The 20,114-nt window shown below is 37.5% G+C and overlaps 1 long non-coding RNA gene across 1 annotated transcript in view; it reads right to left on the bottom strand.

Annotated features, from left to right (window-relative positions):
* Positions 1-2,319: 2,319 nt before the first annotated feature.
* Positions 2,320-20,114, bottom strand: part of LOC131903729 (uncharacterized) — a 39,055-nt gene continuing 21,260 nt past the window's right edge. The window contains exons 4-5 of the long non-coding RNA XR_009377575.1: positions 6,148-6,263; positions 2,320-2,674 (exon numbers count right to left, since the gene is read on the bottom strand). This is a non-coding gene — a long non-coding RNA (uncharacterized LOC131903729). The remainder of the gene's footprint in view (positions 2,675-6,147; positions 6,264-20,114) is intronic.

The raw sequence follows: 20,114 nt of genomic DNA, 5'->3' as shown, positions 1-20,114 counted from the left end.
GACTGTATTATGTAAATTAATCTAATAAAGCCTCTTTATATGAATATATATGCACATATGTACATATATATTGATGAATATATATTAATTTATTCGTTATATTGACTGTGGTCTTATCTAAAGAGCCCTGACTAATACACTCATCTATTTAATGATATTGAAAAACACATTTCCTTAACATTATATACTGAATCCACATTAGATGTTGAATTACTTCTAGTCCTTCTGGAACTGCATCATAGAGTCCCATTTTCAGTTTACCTTCAACTGCTTTGTATTCTAGTGTCTCTCAGAGTCACTTGTAGCTCATTGGGGTCAAGAAGGAGAGGTATTTCCAATTCCAGGCAAGGCTCCTCACACTTTGTTCCTGTTTTCAATAGTGTTTGTCAATACTTCAATTACCATCAGTGCAGACATGGCTATCTCTGTAGAGTTCCATCTCTGTAGAGGTCTGCATGTAACTAGCTATGTCTATCTGGACAAGGTAATCTCTGCTCCAAGATGGAGATGAATGAACATGTCATGCCCAAAGGAAAAATGCCATATTTCATACAACAAATGAAATATAAGATGTACTTTGGCTGAATTTACCCTTCTATCCCCCTTTCTTGTTTCCCCACTTTTCTATTCTTTATTCTTTTCCATTTTCTTGCAAATATTATTCTCATGTCCTTCCATCCATCAAATTCCATAATGTGAAAATATGACATTAGTTGACATTTTGAGAGCCATAATCTTAACATTCAGAATTATCTATAGCTCCATCCATTTTATTTTAAATGGCATAGCTACTTTATTTATGACTCAATATAACTCTATTATATGTGTGAATATATAACATCTTCTGTATCTATTTCAATTAAGTATTAAAATGTTATGTAGTAATTACCGTAATTCCTGCTTGAGCTAACATGTGATAATTAAAGTTTCCCTGAATGTTGTTCCTATATTAAACAGTCTAAAAAACAGAGTGACTGGTTGGAACTGCAGGATTATGGAGATGTTAGAATGTTGATATTGCAATTAAACCACTACCAATCCATGGAAATAGCTTAATGATTATAGGATTTTTGGAGGGAGTTAACTCATGATACAGGAAACTCACACTACAGGAAGTAGGGATTGAGGTACGGTCCAGCACTGTTCTCCGGAGAGCTCTACTCTGATTTGCACCAGCATCAAAGACCAAAAGGTAATGAAGAGGGGCAAGCATGTATACATCTTGGGTCTTAAAGGGACCTGTCTCAGCCACACCCCAGGGGCAGGTGATAGGCAGGTGTGGAAGTTACTTGTTTCCCCACTAGGGGCAGTGCTTTGAGATCAAATCTAGAACAGCCTCCCACTACATCTCCCCCTTTTTTTCTAAATGAGAAAGTTCTAACCTAATACAAAAATATATACAGTAGGAACAATTATTAAATATTGTCCAGGAGGGATAAAGGGTAATGACCTAGACAAGATAGAACTACAGCCAACAAAAACACCACCAAACAAGAAACACATACTAAAATCTAGAGGAGTCTGGAGCATATGTAAATGACACATTACAGAGCTCATTCTAAAAGGTGTTTGATCCTGAAGAACCTGAATCTAATACTTAATATGTTCTAGCTAAGATACAAGAAGGCTGTAACTATAACTGTTAGTCTTGAATTCCATCAAAGACCTGAGAAGGAACATAATAATACCTGAGAAATGGGAGAAGGATGCAAGCAACTTTTGGGAGTCTTGCAAGAGTAGACAAGAGACAGAAAGGCAGAGCTGAGGATATGCTCCTAGCCGCTGTCAGAAGAAGGAAGATGTAAAGTACTGGTAAGCCACAAGCCACATGGCAAAGTATTGATTTCTAGAAAAAGGTTAATTTAAGGTGTCAGAGCTAGCTAGTGAGAAGCCTGAGCCATTAGGCCATATAGTTTGAAAATAATATAAGCCTCTGTGTGTTTATTTGGGTCTGAGCAGCTGCAGGACAGGGTGAGACACAGGAAAACTTGCAGCTACATGTTCTATCTTATACTACCTTAGCTCCCTAAAGAACCATTTATTATTCATCTATATGTATGATCTAGCATCTTCATATCTATTAATTAAGTCCTTTTGTAAAGTTCAAAAGGGTTCCTGGCTTCCACCAACCAAAGTCTAAGAATGCTGTTAAATAGTATCTAAGTTCTATAGTAGATGTTTGCCAAATTTGATCTAACGTATATAGCTGATGTTTCACCAATATGTTTGAAATTTGTAGTATTCTCATAAGAAATCATGAAACTGTGACCATGTTAGAATTTTTTTTTTATAGAAGTTAAGCTTGTGACCTCTGTCTATGTTTACTCATTATTTGGTCAAGAATAAACAGTCTTTTATTTTCTTTCTGTAAACACTGTGTTTCTACCCCATCACAGGGTCTTCTGGTCATGGGTGGTGTCTAGCATAATCTGACCCTATCAGCAGTCTTGCTTCTTGTGGTGTTGAAAGAGAATTGAAATGAGACAATTAGATCAAACAAAGAAGCATGAAAAGAAAGAGCGGGCTGAAGTCAGCAGCTGTGTCCCCTATTCCTTTCAAGCATGAGGCTTGTATTTCTAATCTCCATTTTATCCTCTCTTCAGGGACTCCCCAGGGTAGACACTTTCAGGAAATGGATGTCTGCTTCTTAGAAGTTCATTTCCCAGGATTATGCCTGTTATAAGCAGATGTATGTCATAAGAACATGTTCAGGGACTTAATCACTCCTAAAACTGAAAGTTTACTGGGAAAATTTAATGGCACTCTGTGCATTCTCCTTCTGTTAATCAGGGTTCTATAGAATAGAAGAACCAATAAAATGGGTAGATATTGAAGTCATATTCATTATATTGACTTACAAGATATAGCCTGGGCAGTTTACAAATAGCTGTCTTCACATGAGGGTGACTAAGGATGAGAGAGCCACTCAGTCCACAAAGCTGGTTGCCTCAGTGGTACTAATTTGGCACTTAGGGTCAGGAAGGTTCTTGAAGAGCCACTGGTGTTCATTCTATGCTACAAAGAATTAGATTGATTTGCCATCAGGAGGCAAAGGGCAGTTAGCAAAAGCTCTCCATATACTGGGCTAGTGCTAGACAGAAATCTACTTTAGAGAATGGTCTTCCCCATTCACTTAACCCTTCTAGAAAGGACACATAGAAATTGTGGATTTTATACTTTTGTGGCAAGTACTTTAACCATGTAGTTATCTTCTTAGTGCCTCCTAAGGTTATTATTATTATAGTTTTAACTTTTAAAATTATATTTACATTTATTATGTTTGAGGGTGTGTGTGTGTCACTGTCCAAGTGTGGAGATCAGAAGACTAATTGTGGGCATGAGTTAGGAGTTTTGTCCTACCATGAAGTTCTTGAAGATTGAAATCACATTATAAGGCATTATGTCAAGTACTATAACCCACTGAACCCTTTCACTAGCCCCATAGTAAGCATCTTTAGAGAATGTATACAACTAAAAGCATTTTCATTGACTCTATATTTTCTTTAATATTATGATAGTTAAATTTTTCAAAAACTATGTGAATTTTTATTTTAGTTTACAAAACCTCACTCCACATATCATAATTAGGAAGTATTTTCAATTCCAATGGCTGACTTCTTGCAATGTTTCATCTATTTATTTATTATAATACAAAGGGATATTTTCAGTGAATTTGAACTTATTCAATATAACACCAGGAGAGACAGTATGTCAGCTCAGATTTTGATCCTTTTCCCAGTGAGTCTTTTTTTTTTATATGATTGCTATGTCGATCTGATATGTTTTTTGTTGTTGTTTTTGTTTTGTTTTTTGTTTTTTGTTTTGTTTTGTTTGTTTTTTTTTGTTTTTTGTTTTTCTTTTTGTTTTTTTTTTCAAGACAGGGTTTCTCTGTGTAGCTTTGCGCCTTTCCTGGAACTCACTTGGTAGTCCAGGCTGGCCTCGAACTCACAGAGATCCACCTGCCTCTCGCTTCCGAGTGCTGGGATTAAAGGCGTGCGCCACCACCGCCCGGCTGATATGTTTTGATTAAATGACAGTTGTCAACTATCCACAGACCACATGCTGTTATGAGAAGAGTTACTTTCAGCTGCCATTGGGCTATCTGGAATACTGCTTACTAAGCAGTTTGAATATCTCTCAGTGGTACAGGTTAGAGCCAGTGGCCACTGGTACATAGTTTGAAACTCCTACATGAAAACCTAAGTAAACCTTAGCAATCACGACTTATAATTGTATGGATGAAAGGATATTTTTCATTAGAACATATGCTATATTCACTGAGTAAGGCATAGTCATATCTTAAAGTTTCTTTTTGAGGCATTCATGCATAGTTTTATCTGGGATATATTCATAAATTAAAGGGTACTATAAATGCTCATCAAATTCCCGACTATGGGTTGTTATATATATGGCAGTTGTTAAAAGGGCATTTAAAATATAGGTTCACATTGAAGTTCTTTTTTAAGACTTCACAAACAAGAGATATACAGTAATATAATTAACACATTTGGGGAAATCAATACTAGAAGGTCATCTCAATAAGAATCCAGTGTGGTTTGAATGGGAAATGAACACATAGGCTCATTTGATTTAAACACTTGGTGGTCAGCATTCTGCTCTCCATACACCCTCCAGAGTGACTTGAAGGTTCTACTTGCAGCATTCTAGGAGGAATCACCTTGACCGAAACGTGGAAATAAAGGCTTTGTCTATGAAATTCCAGAGCACAGTCTGTTTTGGAAATTGAGCTAGAGTCCATATGTGCTGAATTATGGGGGAAAAATAAGGCTATCCAACAGTATCTCCACGTCCTGATAAATTGACTAAGGCCAAATCCAAAACTAGTAGACGAATTTATTTTTGTGAAGGGAGATTTAAGACAACATAGCATGCAGACAGTGGAATAGTGATTACTCTCTGCTTTTAGCTATATTTTTCATATAGAAGAGCAAGACAGGGAGATGATGGGCAGTTTGACCAGAAAAAGAAGACAAACACTTGCATGAAATGGATGGACTACATGGAAGGTACTTTAAAGACAAGAACCCAGCCATTGAAGGCTTCAGTGTTTAAAATTCATTTGCATTTGAAAGACTTTCATTTGAAAAGAATGTTGCTATAGGGGTGCCTCCTAGGAATGTGTTCCCTTAGGTTCAGCTACACAGATATTCAAAGGCTGATACAGCCATATGCCAAGGAAGGCCAGCTATATCTTGTGCGGGCAGCAGAACTTGGCATCTTCTATGTAGGTTCGGTATTGGAGGAACATAAAAATCAGGAGTAAAGCATCACTGAAGTATGCACTAGGCTTTCAAGGAAAATCTTCCAAGGAAATGTGTAGTGGGTTCAGATTTTCTATATGAGCCCCTGATTATGTGTGTGCAACTGTGAAGCCTGAGTTAGAATGTATAGCAGAAACAAACAAACAAACAGCAACAACAACAAAACGCTAGAAATGCCAAGAATGTGTGATGTCTAAGGAAGAAACTTTGGGGTACTGATTTTGAGCCATGCAAAGAGATATCCCAAGTATGTTTCAGTCATCAAGTCTGCAGAAACAGGACTGTTTGCCTATGTTACAGCCCAGGTGATGCTACATGAGTCCTACAGTTGGACATAGAGCTATAGGATTTGATGTCTGACATTCTGTCACTCACCCCAATTCTTTCAGGGTTATAATTTTATTTTCTTCTGGTATTTCCTTGCTGTGACCTCTCCCTACTTTCTCTCTTTTGCAATGAGAACATGCACTATGTGCCACTCTATTTTGGAAAGAAAATATAGATGTTGGTAATTAGATTTTGATTTTACTAGGGCTGACAGTTGGGAATCAAAAGTGGTTTTAGATTATTGGACACTTGAGAATATGAAATGCATGATACTCTTAATGTTGGGCTTAATGTGTTTTTTTTTTTTTATTGAGACTATGGAACCCATGCTGGGGTGAAAAGTGACAGTTTGAATGTCAAACAGCTCATGTGTTTGAACACCCTATCCCCAGCTGTTGGCACTGTGGGGGAGGGGGATTGTTGAGCACTTTATGGATGTTAGCTGCTCCTAAGCCACTAGGTTTTTGACATTTAAGAGTTGTATATTCTAGTTCTGATAGCAGGCTTTTTCTCTGTTTCAAGGCCTGCTGACACTCACCTTCACTTCTCTACGCTGCTTTTCAATTATGCTTGTAGCACTATGATGGACTAAAATCCTGTGAAGTCATAAGCCAAAGCATGGCTGTCTTTCTTTAAGTTTCTTCTGTCAACTCTCTGCAATAGGGGCAAGAACAGAAACCAATGCAGAAACTGATGAAGGAGCAAAGACAGGCAGTGGTGACTCTAACACAGCCCTGTGCAGTTTTCATAGGGAAAATAACAACAATGGAGGATATGTTATTTTTATGCCACAGGTAACAGTAACACACATATTTCAAAATCATACAGAATCATACGTATAATTCCTTTAAAGGTGCTTGGGCTTTTGAAGCAGACGTGTGTGAGATAAGTCAAAGAGAGAAAAACAAGGGTGTGGTCATTGTACATGGAAACGAGAGTAACTCAGAGAATTGAGGTTACTTGATTAAAAAAATGCTTACTATAGAAAAAATATATAATTTCATTCAGAATTATTTTTCAATAAGATGATTTTAGCATTAGAACAAAGAGTAGTTGAATTTAACAGTAATACCATATAAAAATTGTGAAGTCGTTATTCATAATGTGTGGGGAGGTACACAGGGATATCCTGAAATGTGGATTTACCAGCAAATTGTAACCATACAGGATAAAGTGTGATGACCTGTATTCAAAATGTTTACTTATGGCCACTTTGGTATTTACAATTATGAGTGTGTGAATATACAACTCCATATGTGTTTAAATGTGTCTATGTGCTTATGTATTTTGAATATGTCTCTAAAACAGTATAAGTTTAGATGATGATCAAAACTGTAAATAAAAATTGTATATGAATTACGATTGCAATCACATATACAGCATGCCTTTTAATATATTTTGGAATAATTGAGTCAGCCTGCTATTAGTTTAATTAAATTTTTTACACCTTCTTGATTAGGTTGCTGGTTTAATGACATCTTCCACACTTTGAGCTGTGAAGTGTGGCTCATTTTAAAGTTCTGTAATGAGAAGGAAAATGTACATCTGATGAACATCTCTCAGCAGACTAAAAACAATTTTTAGTTTTTACTTGTGGGAAAACTGCACAATCTAAAGGTGATTAGAATTTTGTTTAAAACAAGTTTACTATGAGCCAGATGTAACTGACCATGAAATGGGCAAAATCTATTTAAATAGATGGTATTCTATTGTCTTGCTCCTTAGTGGGTAGAGAGAAGTGTAGCATTTTACAGATAACAGAAGAGATGGGGAAGGAAAGGGAGGGGTTTACTAAATGGCATACATAGATGCGCAAGCATGGAGTAAACTATGTTGTGGTCACTTTGATGTGAAATACAAGAAGTACATATTTCATTTAATATGATATACTTCATGCAAGGCTTAGAGAAGTGCATGACTAAACTTTGCTTTCTTTAGTAAGAAAGTACTTCAGCAATTCCTTTATAAAGCAAATATTTAATGAGCTGACGGTAAGCTGCCAGCAAGCTCAGCAGCCATTCTTTATTTACTAGAAAATTACCAGTGGTCTCTGGAGTTGGTTTTATTTATAGTATGAGCATCCTGAAACTCAACAACATGCTTCACTTTATACTATTAAGAATTATATGTGTTACTATATAAGATGATGTGGTCTTTATATAGGTATGCTATTTCCATTAATGCCACAGAAAATGAAGTATTCACTGTGTTTCTATATTTGAACTTGGAATGGAGGAACCAAAGTACCATAACTCAAAAATCCCTCTTATTTTGCATTGGATGATTGTCATAAGAGCATTCATATAATAGCTAGAAGGAAATTATTAAGAAAGCAAGATCATCATGCTGCACAGAAGTAATAGTAGTATCTCTTACATTTTAATTTATTTCACTGGGGTTTTTAAGGAAAAACAAGCACTGAGTGTTTAGTACATAAATCCTTCTAATGATTCTTATTTACTTTTTGTGAACATTATGAACTCACAGACTCAAGTTACCAAACCCTTTAACTTATTCTTAGTTTCTTTAGATAGACCATGGTGCTCTCATTTGTTACCCACTTGTCCTGTGTGAGAAAAGCATAGAAAGAGGATAAGTAAGTGCCCATGTCTACATTGATACCCTCTTCTCTGACTGCTAATGGGTTATTTCTTTTGCAAATGTGTCTTCTCTGCCCCTCATGTTAAAATGCTGATAGAAAATTTCTGTGATGAATCATTGCCACAGGGACCCATTTATGAGCACCACTGCTGTTGTGGGAACAAGGCTTCTGAGCACTTAACTAAGAATATAATAACAATCTCATAGTGCCTAGAGGAGAAAAAGGGATACAGTAATATTAAGACTTATTTATAGCTATTTTGATTTAGATATTATATTAGGTAGTGTTTATTATTTAATTAACTCATCATGACGAACTCGGTATAATAAGTATTGTATGTACTACCTTCTTATAAGTCAATGTATTATCATCCATGATGTCCCAACATATGACAATGATGACAGCATCAATTAAATATAATCATATTCATGTATATGTATGTGTATGTATATGGTCTTCACAGTGACCTCGTAAAGTACATGCTGTGATCGCCACTGCAAAGACAATAGATGAAGCATAGTGGCTGTTACTATGAGCAGAGTCAGGATTTATACAGAGGAAGCCAGACAGCATAGCTGGACCTGCTAGTTAATAAATGAAATATCTCCAGTGCTTCGCATGAAGTGAAGCTACCATGAGACTTGAGAAAGTTCTCAGTGGTAGTCTGCAGAGCGCTTGTTCTCAAAGTGTACTCCTTTACAGCTAGAATAGAGGCGAAACACTGACTTCTAATTTGCTGCCCTGGAATCCTAACAGATTATAATGTGTCCTCTAAAGCTTACTCTCTTCTGATTGCCTTCCTTCTCTCTTCCTCCTTTTGTCTATATTGTTAGTACTACTTGATCACTTTCACTGTCAAAATGAGAAAGTTAAAACTTAATGCAAAGATGTTGAAAGTAGAACATGTGTCAACTGTTTATAATCAAGAAATCATCATGTAAAGAAAATTGTATAAACTGTATTAGGGTACAAAGCTGAGATGTCATAGGACTGGCTGAGAATAAGACTTTTACAAATAAATAATAATAAATGAACTCGAGTTACTACAGAACTTTCTAGTTTTAACTAAGATACCCTTCTCTGAATGAACTGATGATATTAATATGAAGAAGCATCAGATTGGATAAAATGATAATGATGCCTAGGAACTCTGGAAAAGAGGACATCTAAACCCTCAGCCTTCTCACTTGGTTCTTTCATCACTACTTAATGAAATGAAAGTCATCTTGTGATCAGTCAAAAGATGCTTTTCAATTATGAAAAGAATTATTAGAAATATGGACTCATTCAATATCATTAACAATAAATCTTTATCAAAGAATATATTTTGTACTATTTCATTTATTAATGCTAACATAAAGTCATTGCAATTAGGTAGGATTAAGCATACTGCTGTCCTATTATTACCTTAATTATTTTCTATAATGATCCTTTTATTATTTTGTGTTAGCATATGTTTTTGATTGTGTCTGTGATTGCATTCATCTGTTCTTGCACCTGTGAAGGCCACAGATCAACATCAGTCTTTGTCTTACTCTATTACTCCCTACACACAATTTATTGGAATAGGAGATAAAGATTCATTCATTGTGGCCATTTGGGCAAGAACAAAACAGAACATTCCTACACCACTTCTGCAAAATCCATCTTTGGCCGGGCGGTGGTGGCGCACGCCTTTAATCCCAGCACTCGGGAGGCAGAGCCAGTTGGATCTCTGTGAGTTCGAGGCCAGCCTGGACTACCAAGTGAGTTCCAGGAAAGGCGCAAAACTACACAGAGAAACCCTGTCTCAAAAAACAAAAACAAAAAAAAAAAAAAAAAAAAAATCCATCTTTGACAATATGATATGAGGTTTAGGCCTTTTTTTTTTTCAATGTATTTAAAAGTGTAAATTTGTTATCCATAACAATAGGTTTTGTTATATCACTTTTATACCTGTGTACCTGTTAATATCATTAGTACTGATGAAATTGATTGGGTCACATATTAAGATAAAACATATAACAATAGATGTAAGGCTGGTTTTGAGGATGGGGATTAACATCATTGGGAGGGAGACTTAATAATTACTTTGGGAGGATATAATCAATTCTTGTCTTTGAAAAGGGTTCTCTCGCTGAATCTGGAGCTCACTGTTTTTGCTAGAATGACTGGCCACAAGCCTCCACCACAATACCAAAGAAGAGATGCAAGCTACCATGTCTGGCTTTGACTTGGATGCTGGGGATCCAAACTAAGATCTTCAAGCTTGTACATCCAGCAGTTTACTATGACTCCATCTTCCAAAGCCTCAAACCCCAAATGCTTTTTTTGTTCTTTCTTTGGAGTTAGGGTCTCTGTTTTAATTAGGGTTTCTATTGTTGTGAAGAGACATCATGAGCACTGCAACTCCTATAAAGGAATACATTTGATTGGGGTGGCTCACTTACAGTTTAGAGGTTCAATCCATTATCATCACGGTAGGACATGGCAGCATGCAAGCAGCCATGGTGCTGGAGAAGTAGCTTAGAATACTTCATCTTGCAGGCAACAGGAAGTGGTCTGTCTCACTAGGAATATCTTGAGCATAGGAAACCTTAAAGCCTGACCCCACAGTGACACACTTCCTCCAATAAGGCTATTCCTCCTAATAGTGCCACTCTCTATGAGATTATGGAGTGCTGTGGGATGTCTTTCTGCATGCTGTGAATATGTGTTGCTCTGATTGGTTGATAAATAAAGCTGTACTGGCCTATGGCAATGCAGCTTAGAGGCAGGCAGGAAATACAAGCAGATAGACAGGAAGAAAAAATGAGAAGGGAAGAGACACTATCCTGCCATCCAGAGAGCAGCATGAAATGGCACACAGGAAAAGCCACAAAACATATGACAACAGATAGATTAATAGAAATGGGCTGAGTTAATTATAAGAGCTAGCTAGTAAGAAAATTGAGCCATAGGCTATGGCCATACAATTTGTAATTTATAAAAGCCTCTGTGTGTTTAGTTGGATCTGAGCAGCTGCAGGACTGGGTGGGACACAAGAAAACTTTCAGCTACAATGGGAGCCAATTACATTCAAACTACCAAATTCCACTCCTTGGCCTCCATAAGCTTGTAACAATATCATAATGCAAAATGCATTTAGCCCAACTTCAAAAGTCCCCTTAGTCTATCACAGTCTCAACAATGTTTAAAATCCAAAGTTCAAAGTCTCTGCTGAGATGCGAACAATCTCTTAACTATAATCCCCTATAAAATCAAAATCAAAAAATAGATCACAGATTTCCAACATATAATGACACAGGATATACATTACTGTTGCATAACGTAGGGAAGGGAGCAGAGTGAGGAATTACTGAACCAAAGCAAGACAAAAAAATAAGCTGGGAAAACTCTAAACTCTCTTTTTCCATGTTTGATGTCAAACCACTGTTCAGATCTCCAACTCTTTTCAGCTTTGTTGGTTGCAACACACTTCTTTCTCTTTGGCAAATTCTACTCCCTGTTAGCAGCTTTTCTCAGCTAATATCTCACAGCTCTGGCATTGCCAACATCTTAGGGTCTCCAGAACAAATCAGGCTTCAGCTTCACAGTTTCATGCAATGGCCTCTTCAGGCCTCTATTCAGGGACACCCCTGCCACATGCCTGGTTTCAGCTGTTTTCCTTAGTTGATGGGGCAAATCCCACAACCTGTTTCTTCTATCCCTGACTCTAAAGCCAGTATCATGTGGTGGAAGCTGCCAAGATCTGCTGCTTTCTGAGGTTGGAAATTATGCCCTCACCAGCTTCCTGTTTTCACTGATTACCTTCACTATCTAAGTTTGGCTGTCCTGAAAATGGATCTGTAAACCAAGCTGGCCTTGAACTCAGACATCTTACAATTAGATCTTCACCAGCTTTCTATTTTAGATCATTACCTTCCCTGCCTAAAAATCTTGGCTTTTCCAACTTGCTCTATAGACCAGATTGGCCTCAAATTCAGAGATCCACCAGCTTCTGTCTTCCCAGTGCTGGGAGTAGAGTCATGTACCACCACACATTGCTCTAAACTTTTATTTGATTCCTTTTCACTAGTTGGACAATTAGCTGTGTGGGATTATGCCCTGAGGTCACCACTCCCTTTAGTCAATTTCTTAATCTGTTTATTTCCTTGAACACAGGATTTACCTCCATTCTACTTCCTGGTGTTCCTTTTTCCCTCAACTTTTACATTTTTTTACTCCTTTTCATTGTAAATCTCTAGAAGTGTGACCAGTAATAACTGCACAACAGAGTCAAAACTAAGCTGTTTTGAGATTTCCTCTGTCAATGGAATTAATACAAATCTCCTTACCTTTGCCTCAGGTAGAGTCTTTGGACAAGGGCAAAAAGCAGCCACTTTCTTCATGAAAATATCACAAGAATGATCTCTAGGCAACATACTAAAATTCTTCTCCTCTGAAACTTCTTGAGCCAGATACCCCAGTTCAAATCATTCTCAGCACCATCGTCTTCCATGTTTCTAGTAATATGGCCCATTAAGGAGTGCTTAAAGTATTCAACAGCTTTTCTAATCTAAAGCACCAAAGTCCAAATGCCTCCAAACAAAAACATGGTCAGGAATATCACAACAATACCCCAATCCCTGGTACCTACTTCTGTCTTATGGTTTCTATTGCTGTGAAGAGACACCATGACCACAGTGACTCTTATAAAGGAAAACATTTAATTTGAGTGGCTCACATATAGTTCAGAGGTTCAGTCCATTATCATCATTGTGGAACATGGGTCCATGAAGGCAGATATAGTGCTGGAGAAGTAGCTAAGAGTCCTACATCTTGCAGGCAACAGGAAATGGTCTGTCTCACTGGGAGTAGCTTGAGCATAGGAGACCTCAAAGCCCAAAGACCTCACAGTGACACACTTCCTCCAACAAGGCCACACCTACTTCAACAAGACCACACCTCCTTATAGTGCCACTCCCTATGAGATTATCAGGGTCAATTACATTCAAACTACCACAATCTCCCTGCGCCACCTAGTGGGCTCCAGGTCTCATTCATCTTGCTGTCCTATCCCAGCTTCCCAACTAACTGTGGCTACAGAAATGTGTCACTTTCCTAGGCCCAGTGTGATTCCTTTTTAGTTTATGTGATTTGGGTAGGAACTAAAAAAAAAAAAAAAAAAAAAAAAAAAAAAATGTCTGGTAGAAAATTAAATGTTAGCAAGCAGTACATAGACAGGATACCGAGCATTACCCACACAACAGTTGAGTTCAGTATCATGAGAATCAAAATCACAAAGGGCTTGTAGGAAACTGGTTAGTGAGGATCTCACAGAACTTCATTCAGGTCTAAGAAACAAGTCCTAGAATTTCAACATAGAGCTCACTTGTCATAGAGATTCTAATGGTTGGTTGCTTTATTACAAGGAGGTTTTTATCTCAAATCCCAGATAGATGGATAGATGATGAGATGGTAAACAGCTGGGGGGCAAGAACAGCTGAGGATTAAGGAGGCTCCTGAGCAGCAGTGAATACAAGATATGGAACACAAAGGAAACTCTGTCAGAGGCCAGCTGGAAGAATGGCCAGTTAGATCCATGTGGTTATTGGTTGAGGCAAGAAAATAGCCCATAACCTCAGAGAAGCTAGGTAAAGTGGAGGATCCTGAGAGGCATGTGCATGGATTGCCCCAGCAAGGAGAAAGAGTTGAGATCTTCTGAGTAAACTGGGAGGGAGGAGTAAAGGATGGGAGGTAGGAACATGAGGGCTTGAGATGGCTGAGTTCAGGGAGGGACAGAGAGGGAGAACAATGAAAAGAGATATCTTGACAGAGTGAGCCATTATGGGGTTACGGAGAAATCTGGTGCTAGGGAAATCCCCAGGAACCTACAAGGATATCCCAAGCTAAGACTCATAGCATTGGTGGATAGGGTGTTTGGACTAGCCTTCTCCTGTACTCAGATAGGTGACCACCCTAACTGTCATCATAGATCCCACATCCAGCAACCGATGGAAGCAGAGGCAGAGACCCACAGCCAAGCACTTGGCCAAGCTCCTGGAGTTCAGTTGAAGAGTGGGAGGAGGGACTATAAGAGCAAGGGGGGAAAGATCATGATGGGAAAAAATCACGGAGACAGCTGACCCAAGCTAGTGGGAGCCACAGACTCTGGACTGACAGCTGGGAAGCTGGCATGGGACTGCACTAGGCCCTTTGAATGAGGGTGACAGATCTGTGACTTAATCTGTTTGTAAGTCCCATGGCAATTGGACCAGGAGTCATCCCAAGTACACAAACTGGCTTTTTTAGTACCCATTCCAATGATGTCATGCCTTACTCAGCCTTGATGCAGGGGGGAGGGGCTTGAGTCCGAACCAACATGGTATGCCAGCCTATGTTGAATACCCAAAGGAGGCCTTACCCTCTTTTAGGAGTGGGTGGGGGTGAGATGGGGGGATGTGGAGGGGAGCAGGGAAGAGGAGGGAGGGGGAACATTGGGCAGTATGTAAAATGAAAGGGAAAAAAAACTTTAAATAAACAAATATACCTGAAAAAAAAAAGGAAAGAAAAAAGAAAGAAAAGGAAGGAAGTCTAGCTAGGGATGTTTCAGCAGTCAGATAAAGAGCAACCAGTCACTGTAGCCTTGGAGGTGCATGAGCTTATCATTGCTACATGCACTAGAGCACATCTGTGCCCAAGGAAGCCTGTCTGCTAGGGAAGCAGTTAAACTTCTGCTGCTCTCAGGATGAGAAAATATGGGGGTTTAGGCATGCTTCAACCCCTTCTTAGCTTCAGTCCACCCCTGTAGTAAACTATACCATTGTTCTCTTCCTAGACAGTTTTCTGAATATGCAGGGCTAATATAGTCCACATAGCCTAGCTTAGTGCCATCCTTGAGTTTCTCCACAAGTCCTCATATACATCTTCCCAGTATAAAGTACATCTTCAGAAATATACACTGTGGGGATCAAGTGAAGCAAGAAGTGTTTAGAGGAAGGATCCAACCAGAGGCTATAGTTCCTTCTCATACAGCAAGGCTCAGGAGATGTAGGGACTCACATCCACAGGCACTTAGGAGTCTCATTCTGCTTTGGGCCACATGCCTGTAATATCCACTCTTAGCAATGATTTCTTTCTTTGCCTATTTCCCTTCCTTTCTTCTGTCTTTGTTCCTGCAAATACTACTAAGGAGAACCGGTGTGTGGTGAGCGCAGTTCCTAGTCCTAGGAATAAGACAAGGGATGGAACCGTGTTCCTCTGTTATATTCTTTAGATCCTTCCGTGATGTGGGGGATTGGAACACAGCATTTAACTGACAAGTCATAACAAATATTAGATGTGTGCCGGATGGTGATGGCGATAGTGGAGGAGACTACAGCAGGGCTGACAGGTCAACAGGTGAGAGCAAATGCCACCAAGCGTGAGGACTGAGTTCAATCCCCACCTCCACACAGTCTCACAAACATATACCATGCAGTAAATAAAAAATAAATAAGTGTAAAACAACAAAAGCAAGCCTACATGGCAGAGAAAACAAGTGTGTGTGTGTGTGTGTGTGTGTGTGTGTGTGTGTGTGTGTGTGTAAAATGTGTATTTTAAATGTTATAGTCAAGAAAGAACAGACTCTGTGTAAAACTCCCTCAAAGCCTTTTTTTTTTTTTTTGTCCTGCTTAATTGTCCAAGGCCAGTGGGTCATCTAGAAAAATAAACCACTGTTATAGTATTTTTTTTCTCTTTACAATTATTTAAATTACACAGCTATGAAATGTTAATGTATTAATCTTGAGGCAGATATGAGCACTCTTTCTGCATTAATAAATTTAATGCTTTTAGCCACTAAGTAAATTAAAAGATTTATAATTACACCATTATTGTGCTTTCTTTATTCCCATTGCCTTTTAAAACAAGCACAGTATATTTCAACCTGCCTGTAGTTTTAATAAAAAACAATCTACTTAACTTAGTCATTTGTCTTTCCTAGGTTCTTTCTCATTTATTCCCCTTTCTGCTTTAGGAGATGTCATTAACTAATCGTTGAAACTCAATAAATAAGAATAATGATATATTCACAATATAAATGTTTCAAAAGTTGAAAAAAGCAAAATTATCTAGATTCACTTAATGGAGTCTTGAAGCTACACTAAACTGCAGTGTTGCTGGCAGTCTGGTGCAGATTAGTATGTGTAAACAGTGCACACTAGCACCTCTCTTTAGGGTTCAGCTTATGGTGGTTGCACTCTGAGCTACTTGTCTTGGGGACCAGGCACCCCATGTGTCTCCCTTGCCTCTATTGTCTTTCAGTTTAAATTGAAAACTATGCAGCATTGATTTATTAACTAATAACATGAATTACCAAATGCTTCAAGACCTAAATTGATTTTCTTCCATTAGTTTTTATATGAAGTTTTTACATTACTATATTTACTATTAACTGTAAACAGTTGTTTTCAGCTGAAATGTAAAAATATAACTTCTTGGTAAAATGACATCATACTTTCTATAATTATTATCATAAATAAAGAACCATGTACCACATTTGTAAGGTCAGGTTAAGGAACATATTAGCCATTGAGATCTGAGGATCATGAGGAAAGATCCATGAGTCATGGTTGTCAGGCATGGGACATATTAGCCATGAAGAAGGGAAAATAGCAAAAGCCAAATTAAAAACTTCATTTACAATAAATTCAACTTTTGAGTGTGAACATAGTGCACTGTGATGTTATTGAATATGGTATGTTTTGAAAATTTTTTTTTTTTTTTACATTATTTAAACTGCTTGGCCATTAGCTCAGGCCTGTTATTGTCTAGCTCTTACTCTTATATTTAGCCCATTTCTATTAATCTTTACTTTGCCACATGGCTCATGGCTTACTGGTACCTTACATCTTCCTTGTCCTGATGGCGGCTGGCAGTGTCTCCCCCTCAGCCTTCCACTTCCCAGAATTCTTTTCCTTGTCCCGCCTATACTTCCTGCCTAGCCAATGGCCAATCAGTGATTTATTTACTGACCAATCAGCAACACACTTGACATACAGACCATCCCACAGCACTTCCCCTTTTCTTTTCTTAAAAAGGAAGGTTTTAACTTTAACATAGTAAAATTACATATAACAAAACAATTATCAAGCAAGAATTACAGTTACAATATTAAAGAAGAGATCCTATCTATCTTATAAAACCCAGACATATTGCTCAAAAAAAAAAAATGGTTAAGAGATTCTTGTGTCCCAAATCAGAAGAGCCCTCTGGTGTGGGACAGAGAAAAACCAATATTTTTATTTAAAGCAGGTTGATTATAAATACAATCTCTTTCTAAAGAAAAAAAGGGGATAGTTTAGATATGATAGGATGAAAGGGTAGATTAATGAACCTACTTTTAAAGAGTAACAACTTGTTTAAAATGTTTTACATAGCTATAGATTTTAGTTTATTGATACAAGTTTAAACTTAATTTTGTTATACTGTATATATATTTCTATTCTTGTTTGAGGTATTATGTTTATATAACTCATTTAAAATTATAATGGATAATTAAAAAATAGATTAATAATTAGTCATCTATGATAATCATATTTGTAGCCATGTTAGTTAAGTCTTCTAGGTATACATAGTTATATTTCAGATAGATAGGTAGTCTTCAAACACTTCAAAGACCTACAGAATATGGCATTTAAAATGTTTTAAAAATTTAGACTTTCTGGACAGTGAGACATGTCTGCTCCTGACAGCACCGATTTACTTCAGAGAGGAGGATGGGCATCGAAGACACTCCATACGGAGTTTATCTTCACCTTGACAAAAATAGCCATTTGGGCAAGAAACTGTTCTTGCCTGGACTGCCTGATCAACTGGACATGCAGGACCCATACAAAGGTGACCACTAAACTTTGCTTGACAAAATGGTCCTTCAGGTTCCTACTTTGCAGAGAAAACTGCCAGACATTCTACAGGACACAGAGAAAAGTGAATAAGAGACTCTAGGCCTGTGGGCTGAAGACAGATGCCCCAACTTTACAAGAGAACTTTGAATGACTGTCCAGGCTGCCAGCTGTCTCTGTCTACCCTACAAGACTCCTAAAAGTTGCTTATATCCTTCTCCATTTCTCAGGTAGTAGTATATCCTTCTGAGGTCTTTGATGTGGTTAAAGACTAGATACTTACAATTTTCCTTAGTTATAATAAAAGATAAGTTAGATATAAAACCTTAAACTTACAAATATAAGATAGATAGGAAAATTTTAAAATACCTTTTTAATAAGGTTTGATTGATTAGAGCTGAATGATTTTCATTCAAAATCATGCTTTCTTAGGAGAGGGATTCCTTCTATTTATATCTGAAGCATATCTGGTTCAGATTAGTAAATGTTCAGCCCAGAAAACATATACATACAAAAAAATTATAAGGATAAAACAGGTTGTATTTATATATTTAGTAAAAACACACAATGCACATTTGCATACACACATACACACACAAGCATGCATGCACATGCAAAAACAAAGAAAAAGAAGCCATGTATTTGAAAGAGAGCAAGGAGGGAGTGGTACATGGGAGGAGCTGGAATAAAAAGAAAATAAAGTCTAAATTTCTGTAAACAAAAAGAAAAATAATGGAGTGGAGTTACTGGTTACTCTCTGTATTAAGGTAAGATTCTCATTCTACTGGCTTAATCACCATCTTATTATTCAAGGAAGCAGTAATTGGTGAAACACTTAAGTCAGTTTTAAGGATGTCTTAGGAACCCCATGTAAGGGATCATCAGGCATTGCTACTTTCAGTGGAATCAAGTAATAATTTTCCAAGGCCCTTCAATCCTGCCCTTAAAATCCTCTGCTTCCTGTGAGTGTTAGTCCTGCATGGCTATAAAGCAGTTAGCCTAATCTGATCATATTCCTGCAAGATGGAGAGTCACCTGAAGCAAGAGTCTCCACCTCATGAATAGCTTGACCCTGGCCTCACTTGGTGACACAGTGAAGCCTGAGTAGAGATCTGGTCTGCTTTAGCTGACAGTGAGATTGGCAATTGTTATATGAATAGCTGTGTGGTGGCATCTTCTCGGTGACTGTACTGACAGGGATGAATTAGAACATTATGTGCTCCTTAGTGACTTGCTCTAAGATAAGCTCTTTTTCCCCCCATCCTTTTTTATTTTCTTTCGCTTTCTAGGCAAAATCTACAGTTGCCAAGTATGACAATAAACTTCTGACCCCCCTTCCTCAACCTCCTAAATGTTGTGATTACAGGTGTGTATAATCAGATCTAGAATTATCTTCATGATTAATCTTAGAATTTTAACTCAATAAAGCTATTTTGAAAAAATCACTTATCTTGGAGTTGTGTGACCTGGAATGCCTCCTGCATGTACGTTTTCTTCCCATAGATTGTATTTGCACTGTGAGTTTTGTCCATTATTCTTTCTAGTTTTTACAGTGTCTTCTTTTTAATACACTGATATAGTCTTTCCTTGTATATTTAATACCTACCTCTTAATTAAGCTTACTTTTCACACTTCTAACCTTAGCTGAAACCATTTCTGTTGCCTCTTACTTCCTACTAAATAATTAGAGAAAATACAAAAAGTAGACACACTTGCTTTCATGGCTTCACTGTCATTAATTTATTAGTTTATGATTTGTTTCAAATCCAATAACTCTACACACTGCTTTTAAGGATAATTGTTGCCTTTAAAATTTTGCTAAATCTATGAATTTTTTCTATATGTAAGAGTAACAGCAAATAGGAAATAACACAAAACCACATACAGAAGACATGTTCACCAACATGTCTTTCTAGAAAGTCACTCTCACTTGGCTTCTTGGGACTGATTTAATTTTTATAAAACATTAAAATGTAACCACTTCAGTGGTTTCTGCTAAAGATCAGTAACTTGTTTAGTCACTAATATACATGGTTCAAGGCTCATCTAATAAAGCAT

This window comes from Peromyscus eremicus, chromosome 2 (genome assembly GCF_949786415.1).
Source record: "Peromyscus eremicus chromosome 2, PerEre_H2_v1, whole genome shotgun sequence".
NCBI classification, from domain to species: domain Eukaryota; kingdom Metazoa; phylum Chordata; class Mammalia; order Rodentia; family Cricetidae; genus Peromyscus; species Peromyscus eremicus.
The sequence above is the reverse complement of the archived record's forward strand: the minus strand, read 5'-3'. Positions and strand labels throughout refer to the sequence as shown.